Source organism: Lacerta agilis, chromosome 11, assembly GCF_009819535.1.
Source record: "Lacerta agilis isolate rLacAgi1 chromosome 11, rLacAgi1.pri, whole genome shotgun sequence".
NCBI classification, from domain to species: domain Eukaryota; kingdom Metazoa; phylum Chordata; class Lepidosauria; order Squamata; family Lacertidae; genus Lacerta; species Lacerta agilis.
In genome coordinates, this window is record NC_046322.1 from 2,058,557 (window position 1) to 2,078,436 (window position 19,880).

The window sequence follows — 19,880 nt, forward strand, 5'->3', positions numbered from 1 at the left end:
GCGGCTCGATTCTGGGGTGGCTTGAGGGCTGGTTAAACGGCCTCCGTGGGCCACTTCTGGCCCATGGGCCGCAGGTTGGGGACCCCTGGCCTAGGGAGTCAGATATCAGAAAGGGTGCCGGGGTAACTGTGTGTTTGAGGAGACAGGAAAAGGGAGTTTTGAAGTAGGGGCTTCTGGGCAGAAGGAGGAGGAAGCAAGGCTGAGATCCATCTTGCTAGAGCACATGTACAAATTCAACAGGGCTTTGTTTGCTTGTTTTGTTGCTATTTTGTTAATGTTGTTAATATTGTTTTATAGATATGAATGCTGTCGTACTTTGTGAATCCTATAATATGATTTTTGGTGTAACTGTGATGTTTAGCTTATTCTTTAGTTGTTTTGTTAATAGTGTTACATAGATGGCAACTGTTTCATTTGGGATTTTTTTTACTGATGATTTGCTAAGTATTCTATATGATTTATGCTGTATTCGTGATGCTCCGTTATGTTATTTTTATATTTTGTTTGTAAGCCGCTTTGGGATTTATTTGAATAAAAAGCAGCATAGAAATAGAAAGGAAAAAAAATATTGGAGAAGGAGATGAAAGGTTGTCTGCAATGCCTTGGTTCATGCTGTAACATCTGGTGAATAAACCCTATTTCTTAAAGCACGACAGTCTCTGCCATGAATTCTATTCTCCAATGGGACACAGACCCATCAGCTTTTGCCACCGCTTGGCAGAGAGAGGCGCAGGCACCAGGATTGTGTAACAATATCCCCCTTAAGTTGTAGTGCCCAGAACTTGACACAGTTACTGGATGTAAGGTTTGTTTGTATGAGGCACAGTTGTGACAATTCGTGCTCAAAAGACCAGGTTGGTTGTGGAATCTAGCCTCTTAAAGGTAAAGGTACCCCTTACCGTTAGGTCCAGTCGTGCCCGACTCTGGGGTTGCACGCTCATCTTGCTCTATAGGATGAGGGAGTTGGCGTTTGTCCACAGACAGCTTCCGGGTCATGTGGCCAGCATGACTAAGCCGCTTCTGGCGAACCAGAGCAGCGCACGGAAACGCCGTTTACCTTCCCGCCGGAGCGGTACCTATTTATCTACTTGCACTTTGACGTGCTTTTGAACTGCTAGGTGGGCAGGAGCAGGGACTGAACAACACTGCGTCGCGGGGATTCGAACTGCCGACCTTCCGATCAGCAAGCCCTAGGCTCAGTGGTTTAGACCACAGCGCCACCCGCGTCCTCGTAGGAGCTATTTATTCAGTTTCAAAGGGGTGTGGTAGCTGCTCTCCCACTGGTAGATAAATCCAGGCTGCTTCAATAATGTCAAAAGGATGACATTTAGATTGTGGCCCTGTGGGCAGGAAATCACCTTTTTAAAAAATTTATGGAACAAGGCCTCATAATTTAGGGCGCTTTATAATATATATATATAGATTATGAGGTTAGGTGACCAAGCAAGCAGTCATGGTGACAGTTGTACAACACAGTCAGATCATAAAAAGACCACGTCGCCCACCAGACTGACATTCCTGGAGGGTGTGGGATCCAGAAAACAAGTGCCAATATCAGAACAGCCCATGTGGGCCGCAAGAGTACAGAACCTTTGGGAAGGAGGTGTGAGGCTCTGGCAGGGTCCTAGAGCCCTTTCTCTAGGCTTTGGGGAGTAGGATGGAGCACTATAGGACCCTGTCAGAGTCCTCAAACCTTCTTCCTCAACCCAGTGTCTCCTTACCCAGCTTTGGGAAGGCAGTGTGAGGGCTGGGAGTGGGGTGTCCAAGGTTGCTGAGGGCTGCCAAAAAGGTCTCAAGGATGGCATGTCCTTCTTCATGCAGCGCAGGTTAAACTGTGGAACTCACTTCCTCATGAGGAATTGAGGGCCACCATCCTGAATGGTTTTAAAAGAGGATTGGACAAATTCACAGAGGAGGAGCGGGTTATCGAAGTCTACTAGCCAGGGTGGCTCTGCTCTGTCGGAGGCAGCAATGCTTCTGAATAATAGTTGCTGGAAACCGCAGGAGAGGAGAGGGCTCTTGTGCTTGGGTCCTCATTGTGGGTTTCCTATAGGCATCTGTGAGAACAGGATGCTGGACCAGATGGACCACTGGCCTGATCCAGCAGGCTCATGTTAAGTCCTTCTGTTCTGATCCTGACGCTCTGTTTCCCATTCATTAAAATACCTCTTTGTTTGCTTAAGAAAGCCCATATGCTCACACCCTCCCTCTTCTTCCAAAGAATTGGACTCTTTGGGGGATGGAGAGAAGTGGCTTCACTGTCTGTGGTGCCCCATTCACAGCCTGGCCAGATTGCTAATGCTCCTCTCGCCCCCATCGAAAGCCCTCCCTGGCTTCATGTTAATCTGTGTTACGCTGCGGAAAAAGAAACTTCTTTGTACTCCAGAAGAGGAATCCTTTGGTACAACAATGGTTTTGATCTGTGTTGCTTTACTCAGATCGAGCTCCTTGACTTTGCATTTGGGGGCTGGTGCTGGAGTGAGGAACACAATGGACCCTGCCCCATCTCTTCAGAAATCTGATTCCATTCAAATCAATATGGTTTTAACAGTGTCCCTGCCCAGGGTGATGGGTGTTTTTGTAGATGGATTCTGCATGAAATGGATGCATTAATCTGTCTTGGGAGACAACGGAGGAGTGTGCCTTTGGGGGTGAAGTCCAACTGTTGGAAGGTTTTGCTGCAGCCAGGGTAGAGTATAAGAACACAATAACATGGGAAGAGCTTGCTGGATCAGGCCAATGGCCCATCTAGTCCAGCATGCTATTCTCACACAAGGGGCAGACTTTGGTGATACGGTACCCTGAGCACTCTCCCCCTTCTCATCTCAAATGCATCTTTCCCTTCTATTCCCCCTCAGCTGGGTGCCCTCTGCAGGAGAACTGCCTGCACCACCTTAAATGCAGTGCTGCTCATAGTGGGCAACCAGATTCCTGAATTTGTGCTAGGAGGCTGCCAGGCCTGGGAAGCAAACAAAGAGGGCCCCTGAGGATGTGCAAAGTGAATTTGTTGTCATCCAGTGGAAGCATGCAAGTCCTGAGCTCTAGCATTCCTCTTGCAGATGGAGTTCTGTCAGTGCTGTAGAATCATAGAATCATAGAGTTGGAAGAGACCACAAGGGCCATATAGTCCAACCCCCTGCCACTGTAATATGGAAGTGATGTAGAACACCCATGTTCAGGGGCAGTCTATCTCTGAATACAAGATGCTGGGAAGGGAGGGGGAAGCAGGTGAGGCCTGTTGCTGCCTTGAGGCACCTGGTTATCCATTGCTGGAAAAGGAAGATGGACCATTCGCTCTCTCACACACACGGAGACATAAACACACACTTACCACGGAAGATCAGACCTCTCCATTCTTAAGGAAATCAGCCCTGAGTGCTCACTGGAAGGACAGATCCTGAAGCTGAGGCTCCAAGACTTTGGCCACCTCATGAGAAGAGAAGACTCCCTGGAAAATACCCTGATGTTGGGAAAGATGGAGGGCACAAGGAGAAGGGGATGACAGAGGACGAGATGGTGGGACAGTGTTCTCAAAGCTACTGACATGAGTCTGACCAAACTGCGGGAGGCAGTGGGAGACAGGAGTGCCTGGCATGCTTTGGTCCACAGGGTCACAAAGAGTCGGACACGACTAAACAACTAAACAACAACAACAGTAACCACAGCCTAATGGATGTTGCCTTAGTGAAGTGGTGAATGTGTGTGTATGATGCAACCCTCAAAGAACAGACTTGAACAACTCAGTCTATATTTGCATCTGTAACAAGAGCATCCTTTTTGGCTATACCAGAGCAAGAGTCTCTTCCAGAGAGTGGCCAATTCCAGCTGCCTTGCAGGGAATGAGGTCAGGGCATGGGGTGAAAGTGCTAGATTTTGACATATGGCTGTCTCTACCACCATTTCCCAGTGGCAGCAGGTTCCACAGATCAGTTACGCACAGAGGGAGAGAGCAAAGATTTCCGCTTGCCCCTTCCGAACCTGGCCCATGTGTTTCATTGGCGACCTTGACCCCCTCTCACCACTGCCAATTCATCTTGCAGGATGGAGAGGAGGAACAGCTGTTTTCCATTAACGTCTTCCAGGCCACTCATTATTTGATTAACCTCCAACTTAACCTCCTTCACAGGTTTAAAACAAAACCCTGGGAAGTGTATCTTGGGTTGATGTTGGGTGCTGAAAAGATCTGTTCCATTCTCTCTTCATTTGGGAGAAAATCTCCCACTTTTATTAGGAATATGGATGGGCTGCCCGAGGTCACTTGGAATTAGTGCATTTTTTAAGCTGCTGATAACCTTTCTTTATAACTCAGCTTGCCGTGTGCTCTATCTCTAAGGTTCCCATGCACAATCAACTTAAAGAATCCACTACCAGAAGATGAAGTGATGTCTGCAGGCTTAAATTAGGGGTGGGAGAGGTTTATGTTTGGTCTGCAATTTTAAGTGAATCAACCTGACATACAACTCCTGGGCAAATGCAGGAATTGGAACATAATCGCCCTTTGGAATTTGCACTTCTCCAACTTTTTTGATCTGGTTCTCAGCTCAGAAAATGGACCAAAATGCATTGCAAAAAGTGTATTGAGATAAAATACATTTTTAGGGACAGAATCCATACTTAAGTATGTACCACATGCATGTAATGACAGGGTAGCCAATTTCAAATATCTAGGGCTGTCCCATGAAGGAGGAGCAAGCTTGTTTCCTGGTGCTCCAGAGGTCAGGACCAAAACCAATGGATTCAAAGGATGAGAAAAGAGATTCCGACTAAACAGTAGGAAGGTCTGAGGGTTTGACAGAGGAACAGATGACCTTGAAAGGTGTTGGATTCATGAATTGTTGGGGGGGGGGGAGGTTGACTGGATGGCCTTTGATGTTTCTTCCAACTCTAGAATTCTGTGATTCTAAGTTTGCATCCAGATTTTTTACAAAGAGCAAATTCACAGATTAGCATGGATAGACAACTGACCTATCTTATGAACCAACACATGCAAAAATGACACAGACTGGAAAGTGATGGACAGTCCATCCATCCCTAACTTAGATGAGATTAGCCAATTTCATTGGTCATAGGACCTCCATGTTCAGAGGCACTATATCCCTGATGCTGCAGAGAAACAGGGGCAGGCAATTGCTGCCCTTCCTTCCTTGTGAGCTTCCCAGAGGTCACCCAGATTCCAGACAGAAAGTTGCACCATATCAGTGGCTCCCAAACCTTTTCAGATCCCTGCTCCCTTGGTTCCATAAACTCATCCCCGGTGCCCCCTAACCAACCCTATGAAAAGCTCTATTCTGAACAGCGGTTTGCGTGACCCACTGAAGAAGATAATAGCAGAGTAAAATTCAGCAAGGGATATTGCCTTAAACAATATTTTTACGCATCCTTTCTGTTATGTATTGAAGTTCTCACCCTAGGCCACTAGGGGTGTGTGTATATAGTTCATTCTGCTGCAGTTCTCACTCAGGTCCGCACATGCAAATGAAGGATTGAAAGTGACGTTCAGGGATTGGGTAACTACAGAGAGTTGTTACTGTTGCTTGTAGCTGAGTTCTATATAAGCAGGCTGCTGAGCCCTTCAACTCACTTCGGTTCCAGCCTGAGAATAAACAGAGCTGCTTGGAGAATCACTGTGTCGTCTGCTATGTCCACCCACTATTTAATACTTTCTAAGAAAAATGTAAGGGTGAAGGAAATTTATAGCATAAAATATGTGTTTATAACCACTTAAACAAACATGCCAAAACCTCCAAGTACCACAGGTGCGCAGTAACTAATTTATAAGACAATCAATAGCTGTTACCAATAATTGGCTACCTTGTGACTTCTGACAAAATCATAAATGCAAACATGATCAAATGAAATGCCTTTGAAAGCGAAAGGAGCAGTGAAACTTTAAATGTGAAGCAAGGAAGGAGAATTGCTCTAGGTCCTACCTGGCCCATCGTAAATAAGTGATCAACACGCTTTGAGGGACCCGCTTCCGGTGCTCCCCCAAATTACCCCAATGCCCCCCTGAAGGTGGCATTGCCCACTTTGAGAACCCCTTCACTAGAAACATAGAATCCTAGAGTTGGAAGAGACCACAAGGGCCATCCAGTCCAACCCCCTGCCAAGCAGGAAACACCATCAAAGCATTCCTGACAGATGGCTGTCAAGCCTCTGCTTAAAGACCTCCAAAGAAGGAGACTCCACCACACTCCTTGGCAGCAAATTCCACTGTCCAACAGCTCTTACTGTCAGGAAGTTCTTCCTAATGTTTAGGTGGAATCTTCTTTCTTGTAGTTTGAATCCATTGCCCCGTGTCCGCTTCTCTGGAGCAGCAGAAAACAACCTTTCTCCCTCCTCTAGATGACATCCTTTGATATATTTGAACATGGCTATCATATCACCCCTTAACCTTCTCTTCTCCAGGCTAAACACTAGATGGACTTTGAGTCTGGTCCAGCCTGCCACAGCTCCCTGTCTCCAGCTCATTTCTCAGTTTCCTTCAGCTTTCGAGCCTTTTCGTTTCAGGGCCGTCCTCTCCTCCCCAGCCTCAAACTATACTCGCCTTTTCACTCTCTGTACTGTATTTGAAAGCAATGCTGTAAGTAGGAAAAGAAAATCCCTCGAGGGGACTGTAAATTTGCTCTTGCTGCAGCTTCACACTTATTTCATCTGGCCTGTTTCGCCCCAAACCAGCCCAAACTGCAGAGAGTCAGAGAATCATAGAATTGTAGAGTTGGAAGGGACCCCAAGGGTCTTCTATTCCAAACCTCTGCAATGCAGGAATCTTAGCTAAAGCATCCCTGACAGATGGCCATCCCACCTCTGCGTAAAAACCTCCAAGGAAGGAGAGTTCAGCTTCTTCCAAGAAAGTCCATTCCACTGTCAAACAGCTCTTACTGCCACAAAGTTCTTATTAATGTTTAGTCGGAATCTCCTTCCTTAAAACTTGAATTCATTGGTTCAAGTCCTACTCTCCAGAGCAGGAGAAAACAGGCTTGCTCCATCTTCCATGTGACAGCCGTTTAGATATTTGAAGATGGCTCTCATATCTTCTTTCAGTCTCGTCTTTTCTATGCTAAACATTACCAGCTCCTTCAACCTTTCCCCATAAAGCTTGGTTTCCAGACCCTTGATCATGTTGGTCACCCTCCTTTGCACACCTTCCAGCTTGTCAATATCCTCCTTCAACTGGACACAGGACATTATAATCCTGCAAAGCCCCCTTCTACGCTAAGATCCAAACAGGGAAAGAGCCCTAGAATCATAGAAGAGTTGGAAGAGACCCCAAGGGCCATCCAGTCCAACCCCCTGCCAAGCAGGAAACACCATCAAAGCATTCCTGACAGATGGCTGTCAAGCCTCCGCTTAAAGACCTCCAAAGAAGGAGACTCCACCACACTCCTTGGAAGCAAATTCCACTGTCCAATAGCTCTTACTGTCAGGAAGTTCTTCCTAATGTCTAGGTGGAATCTTCTTTCTTGTAGTTTGAATCCATTGCTCCGTGTCTGCTTCTCTGGAGCAGCAGAAAACAACCTTTCACCCTCCTCTATATGACATCCTTTGATATATTTGAACATGGCTATCATATCACCCCTTAACCTTCTCTTCTCCAGGCTAAACATACCCAGCTCCCTAAGCCGTTCCTCATAAGGCATCGTTTCCAGGCCTTTGACCATTTTGGTTGCCCTCCTCTGGACACGTTCCAGCTTGTCAGTATCCTTCTTGAACTGTGGTGCCCAGAACTGGACACAGTATTCCAGGTGAGGTCTGACCAGAGCGGAATACAGTGGTACTATTACTTCCCTTAATCTAGATGCCATACTCCTATTCATGCAGCCCAGAATTGCATTGGCTTTTTTAGCTGCTGCATCACACTGTTGACTCATGTCAAGTTGATGGTCTACCAAGACTCCTTGATCCTTTTCACATGTACTGCTCTCAAGCCAGGTGTCACCATCCTGTATTTGTGCCTTTCATTCCCCCCCCCCCCTGTTAATTTCTGAACTGGCAACATGAGTAGACAGGCCAGCGAAGGATGAAAGGTTGCAGAGAACATTTTCAGTCTAGCTCAGCATTGTCCGCACTGACCAGCAGCAGCTCCACAGAGTTTCAAAGAGGTGGCGTTGCCAAACCTACCTGGGGATTATATTAGGGATTGAACCTGAGACCTTCTGCATGCGGAGCAGCTGCCTTGTCGCTGAGCTACAGCCCTTCGCGGAATTAACATGGCAACCAAACGTTTTCAAGAAATGAGGTGGTGTGTGGCAAACGGTATCCCTCAGCCAGCTCCTTCCATGGGAGAAATGAATGGTTTACACTTCCTCGAGGACCCAGCAGCTGCAGAGAGGAACAAAGCCACTTCCTTTGTTCCTCTGGTGTTTTGTGAAGATGGGCAAATTCATAATTGCTTTTTCTTTTGTTCTCAACAGCTCACGTTATGGGCCTGACAGGGTAATTTTGCTTTAGCAACTTGCAAATAGTTGGGAAGAGACAATAAAATAAAATTAAATGTCTCGGAGAAGGAGATGATTTGGCCTCCTGGGCCACCTAATTTCCGCCCCCAAATGCAGATATCACCCCACCCCCAAAGCCCTCCTTTGTTTGATTGATAAGTCCTCACTCTGGCCCACCCGCAGACTTCCCCCAGCCGCAGTATTTGGGCTTGCTCCAGAGATCTCATCGGAGATAAGACATTGTATTTGCATATCATAAAGGAATAGAGAGGCTGGTGCCACCTTGAACGAACATTATTGTCATCACACCCTTAAAGAAGCCTCGAGACACAATATTGACACGGGGGGAAGGTTATATTTACTAAAATATAAGAATAACAACAATGAAGATCTGCAGGGGTGGGGGGTTGGGGATGGGGACCACACCAATTAAGAAGATTAAAGCAAATAGCCAAATCAACATGGGCTGAGCAGAAAAGATTCCTAATAAGAGAAGGATCATCTCCCTCCTTTCTCCTGGGCACATTTCCAGGCAGCACCAGTGACCCCACAGAAAGGACTGGAAAGAACACTTCCTCTTTGCCCCATGGACCCTGGGTCTGGGAATCAGACAAGTGCACACCATTGTCCCAATGGTTTGATGTTCACCCCAGCATGCATGGCCAGCATCCCTACCAGTTATTCCCAGTAACCCACAAAGCCAAATTGTGCCACCCCCCCCAAAATGCCTTGGGATTTTATGCCACAAGATCCTTAATTTCTCTCTTCTGCCCAGAAAAGGGGCCTGATTAAACCAAATCAAGCACCACTCCAAATAGGTTGTTAAATTATTATTATTATTATCTCCTGCTTGGACTACTGCAATGCGCTCTACATGGGGCTACCTTTGAAGGTGAGTCTGAAACTCCAATTAATCCAGAATGCAGCAGTTAGACTGGTGACTGGGAGCGGCCTCCAAGACCATATAACACCGGTCTTGAAAGACCTACATTGGCTCCCAGTACGTTTCCAAGCACAATTCAAAGTGTTGGTGCTGACCTTGAAAGCCCTAAACAGCCTCGGCCCAGTATACCTGAAGGAGCGTCTCCACCCCCATCATTCAGCCTGGACGCTGAGGTCCAGCTCCGAAGGCCTTCTGGCGGTTCCCTCCCCGTAAGAAGTGAGGTTACAGGGAACCAGGCAGAGGGCCTTCTCGGTAGTGGCGCCCTCCCTGTGGAACACCCTCCCATCAGATGTCAAGGAGATAAACAACTATATGACTTTTAGAAGACATCCTGTTCAGGGAAGTTTTTAATGACTGATGTTTGAATGTATCTTTAATCTTTTGTTGGCAGCCGCCCAGAGCGGCTGGGGAATAAATAACAATATAATATGTTGTTGTTGTTAAAAAATCTTACTGCAGCTTTTAAAACAACCTTGTTCTTAGGACTGCTGTTTTATCATCCACACGATAGATCTAGTTTGGAACTTGACTTCAGAGTTGCTTTAATACTGTCTTATGCCTATTGTATTTTTTATTGTTGTTTCTGTTTTGTTGGCCACCCTGAGTAGGGATGGGGGGGACAGGGATGGGGATTTAGCAACTTGCAATAGGGATGGGGATTGCATTTCCAGGCAAGCCTACCTAATTCACTGTTCCTGAAGCGAGTCACCACTGCAAATTCAGCCCTCCTCCCAAGTGTGAACACTCCTCTGCTGTGAAGCAGTTCTCCAGGCAGAAGAAGTGTACAAAAAGTGCACGTCATTGGGGGAAGTGTGCATAAAAGCACATGTGTACCCCTGGTGGCAACATACATCAATGCACCATATAATAATAATAATAATAATAATAATAATAATAATAATAATAATAATAATAATAATAATAATAATTTCTTTATACCCCACCCATCTGGCTGGGTCTCTCCAGCCACTCTGGGCGGCCTCCAACAGATATTAAAATACAATACAAAGTCACAGATTAAAAACTTGCCTAAACAGGGCTGCCTTCAGGTATTTTCTAAATGACAGGTAGTTGTTTATCTCTCTGACCCCTGATGGGAGGGTGTTCCACAGGGTGGGTGCCCCTACCAAGAAGGCCCTCTGCCTGCTTCCCTGTAGCTTTGCTTCTCGCAGTGAGGGAACCACCAGAAGGCCCTCGCCGCTGGATCTCAGTGTCCAGGCTGAACGATGGGGGTGGAGACGCTCCTTCAGGTATACAGGACCTGTATATTAGCGGAAATTGCTTGCAAGTGTGGGCATATTAGGCAAAACTGCACACGGGAATAGGAGAAGCCTGCATCCAATGCTGAAGAGGTTTCGCAAGGGAGGACTTGGAAACAGAAACTTGCAAACTGGTGTGGAGAAGTGGCTAAGAAGGTTTGCCCTGAGAATTCTTTGTTAAAGTGTGACATGCCAATAATGTAAATGAATAAAATGAATGGATTGTAGCGAGTTAGGAGGAGAAGTCTATCAATAGCTGTTGGGGGGCAAACAAAGGGGCTGGCTGTTGCCTTCATGATCTGCTTGGGGCCACCTCACCACCAGGGGGTTGTTCACCCTGGAAAGCTGAAGGCTTGGCTTGCCGGACCTTTGGTCTGGGCTCTACCAGTGTCCATAAGAACATAAGAGGAGCCTTCCGGGTTATGCCAATGACCCATCTAGTCCAGCATCCTGTTCTCACAGGGGCTGACTTGATGCTTGTAAGAAACCCAGAAGCGGGATTCAAACACCAGAAACCATCCCTCCTCCTGTGGCTTCCAGCAACAGGCTTTCAGAAGCACTGTTGCCTCCAGCCATGGGGGCAAACCATAAGCCATCATGGCTAGAGGCTTCAGTGTCCCTCTCCTCCCTGAATTTGTTTAATCTTCTTTGAAAGTCCATATGTTCCCCTGCCCCATATAATGTTAGGTGTCCCAGGTACGATTTCAGATGAGGCGCGTCAGAGCTAGCTGTGGCACCCCAACCCCCTTGCAGGATTTTCTAAAAAGGAGTCTAAGGATGGCCCTGATTGGCATGTCTTCTGGTACCAGTGGGAAACTTCCCTTTCCTGGACTGCCTTAATATTTTGCAACTCGAACAATATTCCATGCTCCTGTTCTAAGATATGCATTTACAGGTAGGTAGCCGTGTTGGTCTGCCATAGTCGAAACAAAAATAAAAATAAACAAAATTCCTTCCAGTAGCACCTTAGAGACCAACTAAGTTTGTTCTTGGTATGAGTGTATCTGAAGAAGTGTGCATGCACACGAAAGCTCATACCAAGAACAAACTTAGTTGGTCTCTAAGGTGCTACTGGAAGGAATTTTTATTTTATTTTGTTTTTAAGATATGCATGTTACACACAAACATCTCTGGCAGATGGATTTTCATTGGGAAAGAGAATGTTTTTTCCACCCCAGATTGTACTCCCATCCTATAAAGCTACTGGGTTTCTGCTGCCAGTATTTGAGTGCCATGTGTAGCTTCATCCTCTGTCGTATGTCCTTTAAAAATGGCACGGGGGCTTTTATCTGCTGAGGGCTGTGTTCCCTTTGGGTTAATATGCTGATGATGATAGCAGACAGGATCAGGTCCCAAAGCGGGCGGGGTCACTGTCCTTCTCTGTTCCAGTCCTACAGGACATGGCAGGTCAGGAGCTTCAGAACCATGGACAGCTGCAAGCGAACAATTTGCTCCAGCAACCTTCCCAGACGGAGCCTTTTGCTGCCTCTGCTCCCTTGCGGATAACTTCGGATTCCAAAAGTGCCAACCCTCTGGGCTGAAGATGGCTATTTCTTGGTGCATGCCCTGCGCTCCTGGACTAGTAAGACCCTGTTTGAGGCAGTTGGTTCTTCAGAAAAGAGCAGCCAAAACGACCAAGGGGATGGAACGACTCTCCTGTGAAGAAAGGTTGCAGTGTTTGGGACTTTTTTTTAATAGAGAAAATGGTGAGTAAGAGGTGACATGATAGAAGTTTATAAAATGAGGCAAGATGCAGAGAAAATGGATAGAGAAAAGTTTTTCTCACTTATAACACTAGAACTTCTGGACATCCAATAAAGCTGAATATTGGAAGGCTCCGGACAAATAGGAAAAAAGTCCTTCACACAGCTTAGACTTAAACTATGGAACTCCCTCCCACAGGAGTTAGTGATGACCATCAACTTGGATGGCTTTAATATATATACACACACACACACACACACACACACACAACAACAACAACAACAACAAGAAAACAACGCATCACAACAATAATTCAATACATTAAACAGAACACTACATTAATCTAAGATTTATCTCAATTCCTCTCTCACATCTTTGTTGGGCTTCCTCCAACCAATCCCTCCTGATTTCCCACATAAATCTTCCTTTTACACAATTTCATCTTCCTTTTTGCTCTCTGTTTCAATTACTTAAACCTCTAAATTTTACCTCTAATAACTTTATCCTATATCCTTACTATCTTTAACTTATTTTCATATATCACCATCCTCTATATCTCATTATTTTCTTTGCTCCCCAATTTCCCCAGGAACCCCTAATCCTTCCTTAGAATTTCAAAGTTCATATATTACAATATTTCTTTAAATAAAATTTAAACTTGTTCCACTCTTCCTGCACTGCTTCTTCCTTCCGGACCTGCAGTCTCGCTGTCAGCTTGGCAAGTTCCATAAAATCAATCACCTTCATCCCAACTTGGATGGTTTTAAGAGAGGGTTGGACAAATTAACAGAGGAGAGGCCTGGTGATGCCTACTAGACACGATGGCTATGCTTTCCTTCCACGGCTGGAGGCAATAATGCTTCTGGATATCAGTAACTGGAAAGCAAGAGAGGAGAGGACTTTGGGGCTTGAATTCTGCTTCTTGGTTTCCCCAAAGGAGCATCTGTTCAGCCACTGTGAGAACAGGATGCTGGACTAGATGGGCCATTGGTTTGACGCAGCATGCTCTTCTCATGTTCTCATGGTTCCTCAGCCTCAGTGGAAGATCCCCGTGAAGGTCCTGTATCTGCATCTACAGCTTCCAGAGGTATAGGAGGTGGTTCTGTGGGCTCCTGACCATCAGCCTCCAACTCAGAGCCCTGAACCTGGTCCGGATCCTTAGGTGGAGACTTTACAGCGTCTGAGTTTTGATCGCTACTGGACTCTGAGGTCGTGGAATCCACCCCCTTTTCATTCTCCCTCTTTCCCTCTGACATCCCATTCTTTCTGCCCACCCTCCTCACCAACACACAAGCAGCCTGCTAGGGGGGTGGACAGATCACTCTTGCCAGTGGCTTGAACTAATAACCTCCAATGTTTTTGTTTTTTTAATGGGGCCAAGGTAGCTAAGTGGAGGGCCGGAGGTTGCCCAGCCTATTTTAAAATTTTGATTTGTTTATGGATGGAATTTTTCCTGCAGATCAGTGAACTGTTAGGACAAGCATAGCGTTTTAAAAATAGAATATTTCATTTGGAAAGGCATTTTTATAAATACATAAAGGCTGGAAGCAATGGCGCAGTTGAAACACCTATCAGAATAATTTTTAAATAGCTAATAATGCCGCTGGCCAGTTCTGTGCTAACAAGCTGTCATATTAATTACCAATGAACTTCATTTAGAATCATTCAAGAGACATTTCCACACAAAGCAGAACAGCAGCAGTTAGGGTTTTAATCAGCTCTTGAACCTGGGAGGAGAGAGGGGTGTCCCCTTCTCAAGTGCCATGGGTCCGACGCAGCTCAGTGTGGGTTGGGGAAAAGGTTGGCCGCGGGTCTCATGCAAACTCTGACTCCTGGCCTCATTCAAACTTCAGCAGCTGGATCTCACCTGCTGCCAATCTCCTGATAGCTCCCGGAGCCCCCTCATGTGAGAATCACAAATGCAGTGACTTCAAACCCAAAGCGTTCCGCGTGATGCTGCCTTTGTCTCGTGTGCCTCCTTTGCATGCTCACGAAACCAAAGATTTCAAAGCCTCCTTCTGGCTCCCCCCTCTCCATCTTTTGCATATGTCCTTTTGCAGAAATCTTGATCTGTTCCCTTCATGTCTATCAGCTGTATGCTGGTTTGAAAGCCTCTGGCCTCCTTCCCTTCTGCTTTCGGTTGGACTGCTTTTGAATCCAAAAGAGGAGATATGAGAGCCATCCTTCAAGATTTATAGGGTTGCCACATGGAAGATGGAGAAACCTTGTTTCCTCTTGCTCTGGAGGGGAGGACTCGAGCCAATGGCTTCAAGTTAAAAGAAAGGAGATTCCAACTAAACACGAATAAGAACTTTGTGACTGCAAGAGCTGTTTGACAGCAGAATATATTCCCTCGGAAGGCTGTGGACTCTCCTTCCTTGCAGGTTTTTAAGCAGAGGTTGGATGGCCATCAGTCATGGATGCTTTAGCTGAGATTCCTGCATTGCAGGGGGTTGGACTAGAGAGGAACCTTGGAAGTCCCTTCCAACTCTATGATTCTATGATTAATCACCCTCTACACAATCATCTCAAAGCGATGCACTATGAAAAGAGCAAAACAAGTTAAACACACACACACACACACAAATCATCCAATACTTTCGAAACAAATCTAAAACAACATAAAAGAGACACTTGGGGCAAAGACCCATTTATTGTTTCTAGAAAGTTTACACAGTAGGTGCCTGTCATAACTCAACAGGGATGCTATTCCACAGAGCAGGAGAAGCACACTGAAAATTTCTGCAGGGTGGGCTTCCTAGAACTATCGAAAGCTGACGAGAGATCCATGTTTGTTTACTTAAGCACAGCTCCACTCAGAGTGCTTGCAACCTTTAAACATTGCCATTTTGTATACGCAACAATACAAAACATTCAACTAAAGATAAAGGGTCAGGAGTTAAAAGCAAAAGCACAAAACCATTATCTGCCGCATGCAAACAAAAGCCTACTGGAATAAAGCCATCTTCATTAACTGGCAAAAGCAAACAAACCTGTTATTACTAGATGACTGGGTTTAAGAACAGCGTTTTGCATCTGCATAGTACTTTCACAACGTTCATAGCAGTTTGTGTACACCGGTGTTTTAGAATCTTTATGACGACCCTGTAAGACGGGACATGGGTGTGATACCCTTGTTGCAGATGGGGAACTGATGGTGAGAGCAGTGTCTTGTGTAAGGCTAAGAACATAACAAAAACCTGCTGGATCAGGTCAGAGGCCCTTCTAGTTCAGCATCCTGTTCTCACGGTGGCCAAACAGATGCCTGTAGGAAACTCACAGGCAGGATTCAAATACAAAAAGCACTCCCCACTCTTGTGGTTTCCAGAAACTGGGGTACAGAAGAATAGCTGCCTCCAACTGTGGCCACTGATAGTGCTCTCCTCCATGAACTGGTCAAATCCTCTTTTAAACCCATCCGGGTTGGTGGCCATCACTGCCTCCTGCAGGAATGAGTCCCCTACTTTTAACTATGTGCTGTGTGAAGAAGGACTTTTGTCTCCCGAATTTTCCAGCCTTCAGCTTCATTGCATGTCCATGAAGTAGCAGCTACTTTGAGAGATTCCTGGTGGACGTGGCATGATCTGAACCATAAATTAAATGAGAAAAAATGATACAGGCAGCGATGGTTCTGAATCCCAGTTGCTGAAACCACAGGAGGGGAAGAGTTGCTCTTGTGCTCGGATCCTGATTGCAAGTTTCTCAGAGGAGGCCTCTGGTTGGCCAAGGATGCTGGACTAGCAGGGCAATTTCTGCGAACACTTGCCGTGTGGGTGTGCACACATGTGCCACTGTCCTTGCTTATATTTGATGCCCCTCATTTTATTTTATTCGCATTTAAAAGTAACATATTTAACATGTTTTCTTCTACTGGCAGTTTTCAATCAATATTTTAGGTTGTCTCTTGTAAACTGCTTTGAGGTCTCCTGTTGAGCAATCAGTATACAAATACTATTAAATAAAAGAAAATATATCCAGGGGGTCAGATTCCCAAAGATCTGAAGGTGCTCCAGGCAGCATTTCCTACTCCTTCAGTCTGAAGCCTTGGCAACAATCCCCAATCTGTAGCATGGGAAGGGACCCATGAAAGGCTCATCCTAGTCCTAGTCCTTGTCTTGGTTCAAGACACCATCTTGTTGCAAAAAGCAAAGCAAGAAGCGGCAGGGAGATTTGTTTGCAGGCAAGAAATTTTAGAAGAAAATCAGTCAATCATTCCTGACAAGTTGTTGTTGTTGTTTAGACATTTAGTCGTGTCCAACTATTCATGAGGGATTTTACTTTCTTGGGCTCCATGATCACTGCAGATGGTGACAGCAGTCACGAAATTAGAAGACGCCTGCTTCTTGGGAGGAAAGCAATGACAAACCTGGACAGCATCTTAAAAAGCAGAGACATCACCTTGCCGACAAAGGTCCGTATAGTTAAAGCTATGGTTTTCCCAGTAGTAATGTATGGAAGTGAGAGCTGGACCATAAAGAAGACTGATCGCCGAAGAATGGATGCTTTTGAATTATGGTGCTGGAGGAGACTCTTGAGAGTCCCATGGACTGCAAGAAGATCAAACTTATCCATCCTTAAAGAAATCAGCCCTGAGTGCTCACTGGAAGGGCAGATCCTGAAGTTGAGGCTCCAGTACTTTGGCCACCTCATGAGAAGAGAAGACTCCCTGGAAAAGACCCTGATGTTGGGAAAGATGGAGGGCACAAGGAGAAGGGGACGACAGAGGATGAGATGGTTGGATAGTGTTCTCGAAGCGACGAGCATGAGTTTGGCCAAACTGCGGGAGTCAGTGAAAGATAGGCATGCCTGGCGTGCTCTGGTCCATGGGGTCACAAAGAGTCAGACATGACTGAATGACTGAACAACAACAACTCTTCATGACCCCATGGGCAAGAGCACGCCAGCCACTCCTGACAAGTATCTGCTGCTTAAAAAAAAAAAAAAGCAACCATGAGCTGCTCTTGGAAGATCATCCCAATGGTTCCTCTAAATCTAACACCCTTGTGGTTTCTGACCCCCCCCCCCTTGCTGATTAATCCACAGGTTCCTTTGAGTGTGTTGCCAGATCCAGCTCTGGCCCCTAGCCCTCCATGAAGGTGGGTTTCTTCTCATGGCGACCCTCGCTAGAAGACATTCCCCTGCCAAGCTTGGACTTCCTCCCTCCCTCCCTCTCTCTCCACCCCACACCCGATTTAAAAATAAAAATCGGTGGAGGCGTCTTGCTGGCTTTTGGTCAAGTTGATTAATAGCAAAGAGATTGCATAGTGGTGATCAAGATGGATGGGAACCAAATAGGCAGCTTTTTCTGTAATTAAAACCAGCACTTCAGAAACAGAGAATAAAAATACTGGCTCTCAGCCAAAGATGAAGATACTTCTGGGCTTCAAGTTTCAAGAATAGAGTTGCTCTTCTCTGTTCCTTCCTCCTCCCAGTCCAAATTCCAGTTGCTTTCCATTTTCCAAAGTATGTCCTTCATCATTTACAGAACTGATCTTGTCTTCAGAGTTAGTGCTATACTACTCAGATAATAAAATTTTTGTGTTCAGTGCTGGAACTACACATTTTGCCACCGGGGGCGAGGGGAGTATTCACTGCCGTACTGCTCTCCTGCAAGTTTTTAGATCAATCAATCAACCAACCAACCAACCAACCAACTGATTGTTTTATTTATATGCCACCTTCCCCAAGTTAAAACCATGCTCAAGGCAGCTTATAACATAAAAAATTGCAGGCAAAAGTAGTCATAAACAACAATACATCTAAAGTACACCACCAAATAGAACACTTTCCACATAAATCACAAATCAAAATCTACAGAAATTTAATTTCAATAACAGCAACAAAGCTAACAACAAAAACCCCTAACCAGCACTCCAGCTGCAGAGTCTGTTCAACAACAGCTTCAGCTTTTGTAGCTGGAGTCAGTCCGGGTCCCACTCTCCCAGGCTTATAACATAAAAAATTGCAGGCAAAAGTAGTCATAAACAACAATACATCTAAAGTACACCACCAAATTGAACAATTACCACATAAATCACAATCCACAAAGCTTTTGTAGCTGGAGTCAGTCCGGGTCCCACTCTCCCAGCCTTATAACATTAAAAAATACATGCAAAAGTAGTCATAAACAACAATACATCTAAAGTACACCACCAAACTGAACAATTTCCACATAAATCACAAATCCAAAATAAAGATATAAAAATTTAATTTCAACAACAGCAACAAACCCAACAACAAAAACCCCTAACCAGCACTCCAGCTGCAGAGTCTGTTCAACAACAGCTTCAGCTTTTGTAGCTGGAGTCAGTCCGGGTCCCACTCTCCCAGGCCAGGTGGAAAAAGGCCTGCAAGGCAGGGAGCAGGTCTTCCCGGTTTCTGTCCTCCTGCTGCCCTGCCACTACTGAGAGAAGGGAGCATGCAGGTTTGTGCTGTCCCCTGCAGCTTCCTGCCCTCCTCTTCCTGCAGTAGGAAAGGTGGCAGGCCTTTCTATAGCCAAAGACATCTTCTAATAAGCAGAACTCCCAGGACAGATCAAAGAAAGTCCTTCTTCGCACAGCGCATAGTTAAACTATGGAACTCGCTTCCACAGGAGGCAGCGATGGCCACCAACTTGGATGCTCAGGAACCGCTTTCAGCGCTGAGAAATTGGAGCTGCTTGCAATTTCTTCACATATTTGTGTTGCAAAATTCAGAGAAGTTCAAACCTGGAAGTACAGCTGCTTTGCAAGCTGCACATTGCTTTGGAAAGTGCAAATGAGTTAGGTCCGCATTAAAATGCAAACTAAATCAGATGCCCCCCCCACTCTATTATAGCTCATAACTGCTCTCACGACACAGAAAAACAGTGAGAGGTGGACTCTTCTCTTTACCTGACCAGCATAGAGAACAGAACATTCCAGGCCCCGCAGGGGATCTCAGGGGTGTGCTAGGGGTTGGGGGAAGAGGAGAACTAGAACTGTGAGATTATCGATGACCTGCTGATTTGTGTGTGTGTTTGGTGACAGAGGAAAAGCAATTTATTAATATTATTGTTGTTGTTATACTTATTTCTATCCCGCCTTCCCCACGGATTCAAGGCAGCTAACACAAATTAAAACAACACATGTATAAATACAAAAAGCTAAAAACATATTATTAAACTCTAGTGTGGTGTAGTGGTTAAGAGCGGTGGACTCGTAATCTGGTGAACCGGGTTTGTGTCTCCGCTCCTCCACATGCAGCTGCTGGGTGAACTTGGGCTAGTCACACTTCTCTGAAGTCTCTCAGCCCCACTCACCTTACAGAGTGTTTGTTGTGGGGGAGGAAGGGAAAGGAGACTGTTAGCTGCTTTCAGACTCCTTTGGGTATTGATAAAGCGGGATATCAAATCCAAACTCCTCCTTCTCCTCCTCCTCCTCCTTCTCTTCTTCTTCTTCTTCTTCTTCTTCTTCTTCTTCTTCTTCTTCTTCTTCTTCTATATTATTAAATGCTTAACATTTTATTAAACTCTTAACAGAATTAAAACCATTTAAAAAGCAAATCTATTAAAATACA